General features: G+C 44.5%; 1 pseudogene; it reads left to right on the top strand.

Annotated features, from left to right (window-relative positions):
- Positions 1–3205: 3205 nt before the first annotated feature.
- Positions 3206–15752, top strand: LOC123115028 (E3 ubiquitin protein ligase DRIP2-like; annotated as a pseudogene).
- The last annotated feature ends 514 nt before the right edge of the window (positions 15753–16266 follow it).

Below are 16266 nucleotides of genomic sequence, written 5' to 3'. Positions count from 1 at the left end.
GGCATAAGCAGCTGGTGAGCAAAAACCATATTTTCGTTAGTTTGCAGACATAAAACAATGGTTCTATCAAATACCATATTAATCACTATATGAAAAATGGATCGCAATATAGTGATTCACGATGAACGTACAGAAACAACTGTCAAAAAAGAAAAGAAAAACATCCTACAAGCATCTGCCCTCATATCTACTGGGGGAAAATAAAGAAAACCTACCCCACGTCTACATTATAAAACAAAGAATGCCACTACAAACTGTATTCAACATCTGTCCAAGAAAAATAACCGAATCTACATTCGGATCTACAAATGTATGGATGCCTACATACCTGCATACCACTACTTGAAAAAAGAGGAACACAAAAAAAGGCTGAAAATAATGGGGGCGATTCTCTGCTTGAAGCTACTAATCTATACTTGATCCAAATAATTCAAAACCACACACATCACCCTTGGATCTATGGTGTAGCACCAACAAAAAACAGACAAAAAAGATGGAGAGAAAGATGGGATAACTTACTCCACCAGCAGCATCGACCATCCTCACTCGTTGGGCGTGGAGGAACACGCTGATCTGTCATCGAAGTAGTCTTGGACTCTTCTTCCCCTGCGGAGTTCTTTGGATTTGAGACAGTGGAATGGAGAGAGACGAAGCGGACTGAGTGCTGACACTTAACTATCTGTTCCCCTCCTCTATTGCGGCCCCAAAAATAAGATAGAACAAACAAAATGATGGACAAAAAAGCCCGTCTGCCCAGCCCACAAAAGCAAACATGGTCAAACATGGCCCGTCTGACCATAGTTTGACCATAGTTTTTAACCCGCGCTACTACTATGGTCAAACTGTGGTCAAACTAATTATTCAAGAAATATTAGTGTGACTAATTTTTTAGAACAATAGTTTCAAACTCAAACAGTAAAATGTGTGACTTCATGCTCAAGCTAAATTCCTGAGGTTAATAGGATTGACATCTTACTATTGTCAGGAAAACAACAAGTGTAGACTTGGACACGAGGGAGAATAGAACCCGGAAGTTAAGCGTGCTTAGGCTCGAGTAGTGAGAGGATGGGTGACCGTCCGGGAAGTTAGATGACTTGGAATGATAAGGGGTGATTAGAGATTAAATTGAGCAGCGATGAGGGGTGATTAGAGATTTGAGGTTAAAATAATTTGAAAATTAGGGGAAAAATTGAAATATTTGTTCGAAAAAATTCAAAAAAAACCTGCGCTGGTAGTAGTAGCGCGGGTTTTTATCCACGCTACTACTAAAGGACGTAGTAGTAGCGCGGGTTGCACCCGCGCTACTGCTATATGTTAGCTGTAGCGCCTTATTAGTAGCGCCGGCCCCCGCGCTACTAATAGGCCCAAAACCCGCGCTGCTGCTAGGCTTTTCCCTAGTAGTGGCCATGATGGTGTAGAAAATACATAGATTTCATATAACACCAGAGAACTCTATGGATGATGCCACATGTCCGTAATATGTCTCCCCCTTCTGGTATCTCTCTAGCAAGTGGGTCCCCCTGGTTTTCCTCCATGCACTCTCCTTCAGTTTCTTTCAAATGATTAAGGTTTTACTGGATTCTACTCATCCACATATTAAGGTAACTAGTGTATTGACTTTCTTGTGGTGCCTTTGCGAAGCACGAAATGATGCCTTGTTAGGTAGAATTTTTTTTTCAACCATCGCAGGTATACCTGGTGGCTAATGCAATCTTACATGGGCCAAAAATTGAGGATGTGATGGCAGGACATGATCAAAACTCAACAACTGTTGTAGTACAGCAGCCAATAGCCACACAAGCTCCATCTTTAATTTCAGGTCAAGGAATCTTCTGCGATGCGGCTTTGACAAATGAGGAAAATATGCAACCTTCTCCGCCAGGTATTGGTGTGATCATCCAACTTGGAGGAAATTGTCATTGTCAAAAGCTGCAAGTTTCCGCCATGTCTCCCTCGGTGTCATCCTCTCTACATGTTGAAGCATATGGACTACTCTTTGCCACAATGATAGTAGATACTCTTCATATCCTGGAACCACAGTACTACACTGATTATTCCGTACTTGCATCAGCAGCGGCGGCGAGTTCCATATTCAAAGGCATAGGTCACTGGGACATAAGGCCCATTCTTCCTTCTATTTAGGCGTCACCATCTTTTATCCACGCGAGAGTATTGCACATCAACACGTGTTTTATTGTTAAAGATCATCATCAGGCAAAGTTAGCGATCAAACTTAAAAATAGGCCTATAGCTCTCCAATGTCTCTCTTCAGACACAGGACCTTGTATTGCGAGTGATATTCTCAACATGTCAAGTGTGAGACATTTCACACTACTCTCTGTATAATGTTGTTGACGGAATAAAATCTATTGTTGTTCAAAAAAAATTAAGGTTGCGCGGAGTAAATGAGGCACCTCAGTAAACAAGTATTGCCTTTGTCGGGAAGAGATATACTAATATAAAGTCACACTGACGTACTGATTTAAACATGTTTGGATCTATATTTGACATTCATTAATTACAATTGACTGGTAGTGTCTCATAGCTACACAATGCTCTTGCCTGGCCTATCCCCTCATTTTCCCGGCATACTTCACGTACACACGCTTCATATGCACAATCGTCTTGCCCGAACATACTTTTCTTTTCTTTTTTGCCTAATTCGCTACTTACTCGTGCATAATATGGTATTCAAAAATCATTATTTACCTGTACAAGTGAATATTTATCATCATTATCATAAAGTAATTATTATTGAAATGGGTTGTCATGAGCTAGCTGTCACATAATGTAATTGCTTTAAAATTTTGGAACTACTTTTGGTAACTCATTAAAGTGCAATAAATAGCATGGTGTCTCCAGGGTTTTGCGCTTCTCTCGCCTGACAGGCTAGACCTAGAAATTCTGCTGGGTCCCTCCCACCCCACAGCCTTCTATTTCTATCGCGCCCCTCCCACAGCTAGCCTTCTATATATTTCTACATATCCACCAAAAAATACAGCAGAATAGGAAAACACTAAACTTCGCGACTCGCCGGAGCTCCGCCGCCGCCTCTCCCTTCTCCCGGCCGACCAAAGCCCTCGATTCCATCGCCCCGCGCCGTTTATAGCTGATTCTGCGCCTCCCGGTCCCCGAGTTCTGACGAGGAGGTCGTCGAGGAGGAGAGGAGAAGGTGGTGGCGGAGGTGGTTGCGGGCGGCGGAGAAATGGAGCCGGGGCGGGTATCTCGCGTGCCGCGGGCGGCGCTCGATGCGCTCTTGACGTGCCCGCTCTGCAAGGGATACTTCCGGGAGGCCAGCGCCTTCGCCGAGTGCGGCCACACATGTGAGTTCTCTTCTCTCTTCTACCCCGCTCCCGCCGCCTCTACGGTTTCGTTTCGTCCTCCCCCCTTTCCTGTCTTCTTCGCGACCTCTTCTTCCTGCGCCGTAGCGTCTTCTTCGCGACCTCGCGTAGCCGTCGCGTCGCGCTGCCGTCCCGTCTGTCTGCTTTCTCTCCCTGTCCCGTCTGACAGTCTCTTGGTCGGTGCTTGCCTGGTTGACGTTTGATGCGACCTCCTGATCTGATCCAGAAGAGCGCCGGAGGCGACGCTGTCATTGCCGAGCCTTTTGATTGCCTCCGCTGCGGTCCGGCCGTGGCGGTCGAGCCTTTTGATTGCGTACGCCGCGGTCTGGCCGTTGCGGCCGAGACGTTTCCTCTCCGGTAGCGCGAGCCGGAGCTACTCCGGAGAAACCCCGTGCCGCGGCCACCGAGCGGGGCCGTGGTTCAAAGTTGGTGTCCGCTACAGGCACCAGGCAGGCGTCCGAGGCGAAATCGCGATCGTTGACATCCCGATCTTTTTTCCAATAGGAACTGCCGCTTCGACCCTTGCCAACCTCCTCCGCCTCCGCCTACGACGAATTCCTCCACCAAGTGAATGTCCGGGCGGCGCGGCCATCGCGCGGCCGCGGCGGTGGGCTCGCGGAACCAGACGAGTGGGAGTTGGTAGACACCGCGGTGGCCTTGGCAATGGGCTCGCGCAAGCACACGATGATGCACGCACTGCTGTCGCCGATGTCATCGTACGTAGACCAGCTCCACTGCCAGCTAGCAGTTGGCCACATACAACACGGCGCTGGGCTGGAGCTGGACCCGAACGTCGCACATCTGCGGAGCCATGGCAACGGTGATGGGGTTTAGAGTTAAGAGGAGAGGGGAAACATCAATCTAACCTGGCCTGTTGGCCGTGCTCTCGGTCTGCGGTAGTTCTTCGCCCGTTCTCTCGGCCTGCAGGAATTTCAGTAATGGTGCGGGGGAGCTTGTAGATGGTGGCAGTGGCATTCGGCACTGCACTGGCTGTGATCAAAATGTTGTGTCCGTTTGAAGAGGCATTCTGCACTGCACTGGCTGTTGTCTTTTTTTTTTTTACAAAAATCAACGGAATTGCATTTCATTTCATGTATGAAGAAGAAGACACATTACAAATCCCAGACTAAGCACAGAAACCCACACCAGCACAGCACACAAGAACATCACACCAGCACCACAACAACACCACCGTACCCAGCTTCAAAGGTCACCAAGGGTCGACAGGGGGAGGGAGGTCGCCGGCTTCCATCATCATCTAACCGAGCAAGGCGGATCGCCTTGAGCGTTGGCCGTCTGGTTGCCACACCTGACCACACCCCTCAAAGAGAGGGAGGGGTGTTGTAGGGGAACGGGGTAATTCGAGAAGGATCACACTCACTAACCCGGCTTCAAACGCAAACGTCAACTGCTCACCATTGCCAACCAGACCGGAGCACTAGTGGCGTGCTGTCTTATAGTTATTTGTATTGGGGAAGTATTTCAGTTCTATGATTTTGGTATAGCCGCGCTTCACATTCTTAAAAAAAATGTGGCTGCCCCACTTTTTTCTTTGACAAAGTGGCTGCACCACATGTTGTAGAGGCCAGGAGGATAATTATTCTTAAATAAAATGTGGCTGCACCACTTGATTGATAAGCCTCAATCTGTGGTCTGTGCTGCACCGCTACTTGCGCTCTCATTAATCTGGATGCAAGTCAAGTATCTAATTTTATTGCATTGTTGCTACTAGCTAATTTACTCCTAATATTGTTTTCATTTGCCGAGCACGTAAAAACGGTTCTTTCAAATCTCTGCACTAAACTTGCATGCCTGCCTGTGGAGTTCCTCTTGTGACCGTCTTTTTGTAAGCAGTTTGCCGGGATTGTATCGTGAAGAAAATAGATGAGGAGGGGATCGAATCCTGCCCTGTATGCAATGCTGCTCTTGGGATTGCTCCTGAAGAGAAACTCAGGTAAGTAATTGTTAAAATAACAAGGTTATCTATATAGTTATCTACAGCATTGTTTTTTCAACTTGACAGTTCTCAATTTCTTTAAGTCTATGTATAAGTACACCAGCGGAGTTATGCAATACAAGTGTAATTACAAGTGTACACTCTCACTAATAACCAGCTGAAACTTGTTTTTTTGTGAAGCAAAAGCTTAGAATGTATCTATAGAAGAAACTATCTATGTATACATACATACTTGTTTTGTGAAACAAAAGCTTAGAATTCCAGCCACTTATTATTACTTTTCCTGTGATCGACTCAGGTACTCTACTATATGCTGCTACCTAACATGATTGCTTGTTTCCTTGTTTGAAGGGATGATACAGCAATTCAGGCTATCAGGGACCATGCGTTTCCACCTAAGGCAGAAGTTGATGCTTCTGAGGCTCCAACTACTACACTTGCAGCAAAGATAAAAGAGAGGTCCATTTCTTCCTTGGTTGAAACCTCAAAGATGGCAACACAACCTACTCTGACAGGACAGAGAGCTGCAAGAAGGAAATTCATGTCCCATTTGTTTTCTGTCGGTAAATTGCCAAATAAATCTGAAGACCATAATAAGAAGACTGAGATGGCCTCAACACCAAAATCATCCAAGGTGACAACATCTGCAAACAAAAAGAAGGTACTACTAAAGTATTACCAGCACATAATTTCATATGCAAGTTTGATGCCGATTGTCTTGTAACATTTGCTTATTCTGACTACACTTCCATCCCAAACAGAATAGTGCAGATATTTCTGAAGATGGAAAGAATCGCGAGACGATTGACAATGAAGAGCTTCATAAACCCTTGCGGAGCTTAGTCGTGGCAAGCGCGAAGAAGTCACAAACATTAAGTTATCTGGGGGAAAGTCGGAAAAACAAAACAACCACAGAGGATAGTCTGAGGGAAAGCCCAGAAGCAGACTCGGATGATGGAATAACTACCCCAGTCTGGTTTTCACTAGTGACTTCACCCAACCAGTAAGATTGCAGCATATTCGATATTCGTATTAATTCTGATGGACCGTGTTTTTTGCGTCGTCACATCAAAATGAAAACTGTTTTGCAGGGCAGAAGCTAAACGGCTGCCTCAGCTAGAAAAGAATTTCTACAGAATTAAGTGAGTTCCCCATTAATCTTCAAGTTTCTTTGTCAACAATGATAGAGGCCTCTCATACTTCACTTAGTATCCTCTTATTTGTAGCATAGATTGCTCAAGGTTTTTTCCCAGCTTGAGAATTTTAGATGGCGCAGTGCGCTGATGCCCCTTTTCATGTTATGTTTTCTACTAGTAGCAACTGTGCTATGGTATCAGCAAGAGTTATTTCCTTCATTTCAAAATATGAAGGTGAAGTGTCTAGAATAACAATTGTTGGACGTTGGCTTGGGCATTGGCTTTATAATATAAAGCGGGGCGAGAGCCTTTTTCGGTAATAACAATTTTTATGAGCATTGGAGAGGATGCTTCATTCGAAAATCCTGCATGCTTTTTTTTGTTCATCCCTTCCAGCAATTCAGCTAACATGTTACTCAATTCCAAGAATTTAATACATTCTGTTTAATATGGATTTTTCTTCTTGTTTCAGAGATGGAACTATGCAGGTCTCCTCCATCCTGCAGCTCATTATGATAAAACTTGAGCTAGCAAGTGACGTTAAGGTGAGCATTGTAGATGTCTTTGTGCTTCGATTTTGATTGTTGTCTGGGGCCTCTTGTCAAGGTGGTTGCTTCCAAGCATTAGAATTAGATGATTAGATCATCAATAAATCTCCAGTTTACTGCATTGTAGATTTTATTACTCAGAAATAATGAAGGGACACCCCCACCGATTTCCCATTAAAGGAATCACCACCTTGCTGCATTTGTAGATTTGGATGGTGGCGTATATAGTATACGATTTATTTGCACCAATTAGTATCATTTTTCTTGTTATCACGCGTGTAAGCCGAGAAAGTATGTTTGCATATGGACATTGTTGAATGTGCTATTTGGCCTGACCCCCTGTCTGTATACTTGTGTGAAATGCAGGTGGAGATCTTTTGTCATGGTAAGCCGGTCTGCCCCTCGACGACGCTGCCCGGCCTACTCAAGCGGTGGCTGAACCGCAAGCCGAAGCGCAGGGTCCAGAGGCCGGTGGGTGCTCCGGCGAATGAGTTTGTGATGGAGCTGCACTACCGGCGGTGCCTGGCGTCCAAGCCCCTTTGCTGCACGAAGAAAGCAGCCTCCCTCCCATGCCATTGCAACACTTAGCTAGACCGGCATCCAGGTCCCTTTTGCTGCCAGCCCCTCCGTGGTCTGCTCATGCTCGTCATCCACCAGTCGGCCTAGCTAGGATATATATTCATATATACCTGCATATTTCTCATTCTCTTAATGGACCGTGTAAAGAGAGTGGGGCGACGGAAAGAGGTGAGCGACGGCAGTAGACTTGCTAGAGGAAAACCAGAAACGTTACCATGACTACATTTTTGGTCTACAATTATGACAAGAATTTGCAGACAAGATTGTTCCTGTGTTTGTGGTGATTTTATTTTCACCCCAGCAAATCAATGTATTACAGAGCTCTGGGCTAGAGCTCCGCCTTATAGACTCTGTGATCAGAAGCTTATTTGGATCACCTTGTGCCAGGAGCCGGCCGGTCTAGAGGAGGTCAAGCTAGGTAGGCATTTTTCTGAAAGCCCTATATCAGCGGCTTGGTCAGTAGCTACCTTATGCGGAATGAAATTGTGATGTTTCCAGAGAGAAGGATACGCATGCGCTGTGAGGAACATCGGTGATAAACGAGTTGACATTTGCTACAAACAAATTGCTCATGCTTAGCTTTGTTTCTCGCAGTGTATCTTTCTTCTTCAAGAAAGAAAAGAGAATAAACTTTTACGCCTCACGTGATAAAAGGAAAGTTTCCCTTGCGACGAGCAGTTTAGTTTCTGGGCTTGCGAGCGCTTGTAGGAAAAGGTCATGATTCTACCATCTTTTGTCTCGACGAATGACGACAACAGATTTCCCTTCTCATTTTTCTGGGAACAAGGGGAAACGTGCGTATGCAATGCAATACCGTCAACCATCTGTATATTTGACCGCGGGACACCCTACCGCAACGTCAAAAATGGCGGAATATGCTGAATCATAGATGGGCCTTGGGCCCATAACAACAATGATTCTTGGCTAATCTTAAGGCCAATGTAGGTGTATGGCATGTGGTGAGAAGTTTAGTACTCCCTCTCTAAAGAAATATAAGAGAGTGATCTAACGCTTTTATATTTCTTTACTGAGGGAGTACAACCTTGCTATTTGAGGAGAGTAGAGACCCTTTTATAAGGGATGATCTACCACTTGTTAATGAAAGTTTGGGAAGAGTAGTGATACACGCGCGTTCCTTCGGGAATGAGTCGATCCGAGCTCACACCTATGCGCTCTTCTCGTGGGGGTGCGACCCTTCCCGGGGGTGCGTGCAGGGATGAAGCTAGAAAAAAATTGATGGGGTCATGTCTATGATAGTGAGGTCATCTTGAACAATGACTAGTATTAAATTTGTGAAGGGTTTTCTAATTTCATTGGGGTCAATTTGTTGGGGAACGTAGTAATTCAAAAAAATTCCTACGATCATGCAAGATCTATTAGGTGATGCATTGCAACGAGATGGGAGAGTGTGTCCACGTACCCTCATAGACCGAAAGCGGAAACGTTTAGTAACGCGGCTGATGTAGTCGAACGTCTTCACGATCCAACCGATCCAAGTACCGAACGTACGCCACCTCCATGTTAAGCACACATTCAGCACGATGATGTCCCTCATGCTCTTGATCCAATTGAGGACGGGTGAGAGTTCCGTCAGCACGATGGCGTGGCGACGGTGATGATGAAGTTACCGGCACAGGGCTTCACCTAAGCACTACGACGATATGAACGAGGTGTTAAACTGTGGAGGGGGGCACTGCACACGGCTAAGAGATTGTCTGTTGTGCTTTGGGGTGCCCCCCTGCACCCATATATAAAGGAGGGGGAGGAGGCAGGCGGCCTAGAGGGGCGCGCCAAAGGGGGGAGTCCTACTAGAATTCCCAGTCCTAGTAGGAGTCCCCCTTCCTTTTCGGAGTAGGAGAAGGGGGAAGGGACAGAGAGAGGGAGAAGGAAAGGGGGGCCGAGCCCCCTCCCCTAGTCTAATTGGGTTTGGCTAGGGGGGGGGGCCACCTCCTGGCCGCCGGTCTCCTCTTCCCACTAAGGCCCATAAAGGCCCAATACACTCCGGGGGGGGGGGGGGGGGTTCTAGTAACCTCTTGGTATTTCAGAAAATACCCGAATCACTCCGGAACCATTCCGGTGTCCGAATATAACTTTCCAATATATCAATCTTTATGTCTCGACCATTTCGATACTCCTCGTCATGTCCCTGGTCTCATTCGGGACTCCGAACAAACTTCGGTCATCAAATCACATAACTCATAATACAAATCGTCATCGATCGTGCGGACCCTACGGGTTCAAGAACTATGTAGACATGATCGAGACACATCTCCAATAAATAACCAATAGCGGAACCTGAATGCTCATATTTGGCTCCTACATATTCTACGAAGATCTTTATCGGTCAAACGACACAACAACATACGTTGTTCCCTTTGTCATCGGTATGTTACTTGCCCGAGATTCGATCATCGGTATCATCATACCTAGTTCAATCTCGTTGCCGGCAAGTCTCTTTACTCGTTCCGTAATGCTTCATCCCAAAACTAACTCATTATTCACATTGCTTTCAAGGCTTATAGTGATGAACATTACCGAGAGGGCCCAGAGATACCTCTCCGATACACGGAGTGACAAATCCTAATCTCGATCTATGCCAACCCAACAAACACCTTCGGAGACATATGTAGAGCATCTTTATAATCACCCATTTATGTTGTGACGTTTGATAGCACACAAGGTGTTCCTCCGTTATTCGGGAGTTGCGTAATCTCATAGTCAGAGGAACATGTATAAGTCATGAAGAGAGCAGTAGCAATAAAACATTATCTATCATACTGTTAAGCTAACGGATGGGTCTTGTCCATCACATCATTCTCCAATGATGTGATACCATTCATCAAATGACAACACATGTCTATGGTTAGGAAACATAACCATCTTTGATTAACGAGCTAGTCAAGTAGAGGCATACTAGGGACACTGTGTATTATCTATGTATTCACACATGTACTAAGTTTTCGGTTAATACAATTCTAGAATGAATAACAAACATTTATCATGATATTAGGAAATATAAATAACAACTTTATTATTGCCTCTAGGGCATATTTCCTTCAGTCTCCCACTTGCACTATAGTCAGTAATCTAGATTACAAAGTAATGATTCTAACACCCATGCAATCTTGGTGCTTATCATGTTTTACTCGTGGAAGAGGCTTATTCAGATCCATATGTATTTTGCAAATCTCTATGTCTCCCTCTACGACTTGATGTCAGATGGAATTGAAGCGTCTCTTGATGTGTTTGGTTCTCTTGTAAATCTGGATTCCTTTGCCAATGCAATTGCTCCAGTATTGTCACAAAAGATTTTCATTGGACCTGATGCACTAGGTATTACACCTAGATCGGATATGAACTCCTTCATCCAGACTCCTTCATTTGTTGCTACCGAAGCAGCTACATACTCCGCTTCACACGTAGATCCCGCCACAATGCTAACTGTACCAACTGACAGTTCCACCATTCAATATAAATACGTATCTGGATTGCGACTTAGAGTCATCCGGATCAGTGTCAAAGCTTGCATCGACGTAACCGTTTACGACAAGCTCTTTGTCACCTTGATAAACGAGAAACATATCCTTAGTCCTTTTCAGGTATTTCAGGATGTTATTGACCGTTGTCCAGTCCTCCACTTCTAGATTACTTTGGTACCTCCCTGCTATACTTATAGTAAGGCACACATCAGGTCTGGTACACAGTATTACATATATGATAGAACCTATGGCTGAGGCATAGGGACTGACCTTTATTTTCTCTCTATCTTCTGAAGTGGTCGAGCATTGAGTCTGACTCAACTTCACACCTTGTAACACAGGCAAGAGACCTTTCTTTGACTGATCCATTTTGAACTTCTTCAAAATTTTATAAAGGTATGTGCTTTGTCAAAGTCCAATTAAGCGTGTTGATCTATCTCTATAGATCTTGATGCCCAATATGTAAGCAGCTTCATGGAGGTCTTTCATTGAAAAATTCTTATTCAAGTATCATTTTATGCTATCCAAAAATTATGTATGATTTCCAATCAACAATATGTCATCCAGATATAATATTAGAAATGCTACAGAGTTCCCACTCACTTTCTTGTAAATACATACTTCTCCAAAAGTTTGTATAAAACCATGTGCTTTGATCACACTATCAAAGCGTATATTCCAACTCCGAGAGGCTTGCACCAGTCCATAAATGGATCGCTGGAGCTTGCACACTTTGTTAGCATTCTTTGGATCGACAAAACCTTCTGGTTGCATCATATACAACTCTTCTTTAAGAGATCCATTAAGGAATGCAGTTTTGACATTCATTTGCCAAATTTCATAATCATAAAATGCGGCAATTGCTAACATGATTCGCACAGACTTAAGCATCGCTACGGGTGAGAAGGTCTCATCGTAGTCAACTGCTTGACTTGTCAAAAACCTTTCGCAACAAGTCTTGCTTTGTAGACAGTAACATTACCGTCAGCGTCAGTCTTCTTCTTGAAGATCCATTTATTTTCTATGGCTTGCCGACCATCGGGCAACTCCACCAAAGTCCACACTTTGTTCTCATGCATGGATCCCATCTCAGATTTCATGGCCTCAAGCCATTTCGCGGAATCTGGGCTCATCATCGCTTCCTCATATGGTCCAGTAACATGACTTCCAGAACAGGATTACTGTACCACTCTAGTGTGGACCTTTCTCTGGATGACCTACGAGGTAACTTGATCTAAAGTTTCATGATCATCTCCATTAGCTTCCTCACTAATTGGTGTAGGAATCACTAGAACTAATTTCTGTGATGAACTACTTTCCAATTCGGGAGAAGGTACTATTATCTCATCAAGTTCTACTTTCATCCCACTCACTTCTTTCGAGAGAAACTTCTCCTCTAGAAAGGATCCATTTTTAGCAAGGAATATCTTGCCTTCGGATATGTGATAGAAGGTGTACACAACAGTTTCTTTTGGGTATCCTATGAAGATGCACTTCTCCGATTTGGGTTCGAGCTTATCAGGTTGAAGCTTTTTCACATAAGCATCGCAACCCCAAACTTTAAGAAATGACAACTTGGGTTTCTTGCCAAACCACAGTTCATATGGTATTGTCTCAATGGATTTTTATGGTGCCCTATTTGACGTGAATGCAGCCGTCTCTAAAGTATAACCCCAAAACGATAGCCGTCTCTAAAGAGACATCATAGAGCGCACCATATCTAATTAAGTACGGTTACGACGTTCGGACACACCATTACCCTGTGGTGTTCCAGGTGGCGTGAGTTACAAAACTATTCCACATTGTTTTCAATAAAGACCAAACTCGTAGCTTAAATATTCACCTCCACGATCAGATCGTAGAAACTTTATTTTCTTGTTATGATGATTTTCCACTTTACTCTGAAATTCTTTGAACTTTTCAAACGTTTCAGACTTATGTTTCATTAAGTAGATATACCCATATCTGCTCAAATCATCTGTGAAGGTCAAAAAATAATGATACCCGCCACGAGCCTCAACACTCATTGGACCGCATACATCAGTATGTATTATTTTGAATAAGTCAGTAGCTCGTTCCATTATTTCGGAGAACGAAATTTTAGTCATCTTGCCCATGAGGCACGGTTTGCAAGCACCAAGTGATTCATAATAAACCCTTTAGTCCCGGTTCGTATCTCAAACCGAGACTAAAGATTAGACCTTTAGTCCCGGTTTGAAACACGAACCGTGTCATCGCACCCTTTAGTCCCGGTTCGTGTCTCAAACCGGGACTAAAGGTCCCATTTTCAAACTATACCCCCCCAGACCGCCTTTCCAGTTTTGTAAAAAGCAAAAGAAAATGGTAAAAATTTCAAAAATTAAAATCCTTCAAGATGTAGTTATGTTACTACATCTATTAGTTACAAAAATTTAAAAACTTAAATTTGGACATGTTTTGCAAAAAAGTGTTATGAAAAAGTAAAACGGCCATATCTTTTGCATACAATGTCGAAAAAACCCGCATAATATATCAAAAAAATCAGCACGAAAATCCGCATCCGATTTTGACCACCGTAGGCCTGTTTGCAAAATTTTAGAATCCTCAAATTCTAAAAGGAAAAAAAGGTTATGCTCAAATTTCATTTTTTTTAATTTTGGTTAAATCTGGTCAAACTATGGTCAAACTACTTATTCAAGAAGTATTAGTGGTACTAAATAATTATTCAAGAATATTAGTGTTGCTAAATAATTATTTCAGTATTTTGAATTTTGGTCAAATCTGGTCAAACTATGCTCAAACTATTTATTCAAGAAATATTAGTGTTACTAAATAATTATTGTTTTTTAGAATAATAGTTTCAAACTCAAACAATGAAACGTGTGACTTAATAGTTTCATGCTCAAGCTAAACTCCTGAGGGTTAATATGATTGACATCCTACTATTATCAGAAAAACAACAAGTGCAGGCTTAGAAACAAGAGGGAATAGAACCCGAAAGTTAAGCGTGCTCATGCTGGAGTAGTGAGAGGACGGGTGACCGGCCGGAAAGTTAGATGATTTGAAATGATGATGGGTGACTAGAGATTAAAGGTTAAATTGAGCAGTGGTGAGTGGTGATTAGAGATTAAATTGTAAAGTAATTTAGAAATTTGAAAATTGGAAAAAAATTAAAATAAAAATTCAAAAAATAAAATTTCCTTTAGTCCTCGTTGGTGTTACCAAACAGGACTAAAGGTGGAGCTCCAGACAGCGGCCACGTGCAGGGGAGAGCGTACTGGAGTCTGGATCCTGCTCTCCCACTGACTAGTTGAGGGCCCCCTGTTACGTAACTTGCATGAGCTGGACTTGTGGTTGTTAGCTGTTGCATGGGCTAAACAAGTGTCCTGTAGGTTTCAATTTGTGCCTATTTCAGTCTGCAGTCTATATAATACTAGCACGAAGAAGCGCGACGCACGCATGACCGTTTCCGTCTGTATTTTCCCGAAATAAGCGAGAAAACAATGTGTATTAAGCGATAAAATAAGATGAAAAGGAGACAACTAATTATATCTTTACCCCATGATCTACGTAGGCACGTAGTCAACATTAAATGATTTAATAAATTAAGCAAACCGGTTGGTCTATTAATATTTTTTCCGTACGTTGTTCCGGTTTATTCAGGTGAACATTATTATAGATTACAATTTGGTTTATGGTTCGGGTGGTTTAAAGTTTTCGTTTTATTCAGGTGTTGTTCCATTTTCACTGGTTCTACTCTTCCGTGTCGTACAAAAATCACATTATTTGGGTGCACAGTTCAAATGGGTACTGTTGGGTGTAGATGTAAATGAACAGTAGAAGATTAAAAAAGTCAAACGTAAAAACAGAAAAAGCAAACCTTCCCGCTTTAGTATATTGTACTACTATTCACCGATGGTGATGTAAATGAACAGTGAAGAATAAAAAAAAGTCAAAAAAACAAGGAAAAGCAAAGCCTTCCCGCTTTAGTATAGTAACTTATATAGGTATATCTATCTTTTTTGCTGCATAAATCATTGGTATTCCATGGAATACCAGGGAATACCACTGGCTCCGCCCCCGTGACTCGCCTGAGCTCCGCCGCGCTTCTCCCTTGGCCCGGTCGGCCATTGTATGCCCCCGATTTCAACGCCCGGTGCCGTGTATTTCTGATTCGCCACCTCCCGATGCCTCGAGTTCTGACGAGGAGGTCAAGGATAGACGAGGGATGGTTGCGGACGGTGGAGAGATGGGGGACGCGCCGGGAGTAGCTCCCGTGCCACGGGCGGCGCTCGCCCCGTGCTTGACGTGCCCGCTCCGCAAGGGCTACTTCCGAGAGGCCAGCGCCTTCAACCTCAACCAGTGCGGCCACACATGTGAGTTCTATTCCTACCCTCGCCCCCGCCTCCCTTTCTCTACTCTTTTGTGTCGCGCCGCGGCATTCCTGTGCCTCGTCAACGGCCGCCCACACAATGGTTGTGATGCAAGGTTAATGCCCAATTTGTCCTCTGCAGTCATGTGTCGTCTGTTCTCGGTTGGTCTTCCCTGGTTGGCGTTAATTTGATACGACTTCCTGGTCTAGAAGAAATCCCGAGCTGTTTGATTGCCTGCGCTGCGGTCTGGCCGTGGCAGCCACCTTGCGACGGAGACATTTCCTCTCCTGTAGCCGCGCACGCCGGAGCTACCGAGCAGAGACCTCGTACCGCCGCCGCAGCCACCGAGCGAGGCCGTGATTCCCAGGCGAAATCGCGATGATCAGACGGCACAGCGCGTGGCCGACGCGAGCGTTGAAATCGGTCGATCTTTTTCCAATAGAATTGCTACATTGAGCCGCTTCCGCCTAGGATGAATTCCTCGAGGCCTTATGTCGGGGGGGGGGGGGGGGGGGCGGTAATGGTGGCCTGGGCAATGGCCAAGTAGCGTATGTGCAGTACACGCTCTCAAGGGCGTCCTTGTAGCGCGGCAATCGCGGCCCTCGGGTCGGCTTGCTCGCGGAACCTAACTATCAGGGATCAAGAGAGACTCACGGGGGTATTTGCAGCGGCGCAGGACTGCCTTCATTACCTTGAGGCAGACGCAGTCGTCGTCGACAGCAAGAATGCGTAAGCCCTCCGGGAACTTGTCCTCCGCCGGAGCATCCATCCTCTGCCTTTTGCCCCCAGCTGCCAAGGAAAATGCTATGAAGAAAAGACTAATTAAAAACAACGGGGGCTAACCAACACAAACCCCGCAACAATCTAAGAGCAC

This window comes from Triticum aestivum, chromosome 5B, assembly GCF_018294505.1.
Source record: "Triticum aestivum cultivar Chinese Spring chromosome 5B, IWGSC CS RefSeq v2.1, whole genome shotgun sequence".
NCBI lineage: Eukaryota > Viridiplantae > Streptophyta > Magnoliopsida > Poales > Poaceae > Triticum > Triticum aestivum.
This window is presented reverse-complemented; position numbering and strand designations above follow the sequence as displayed.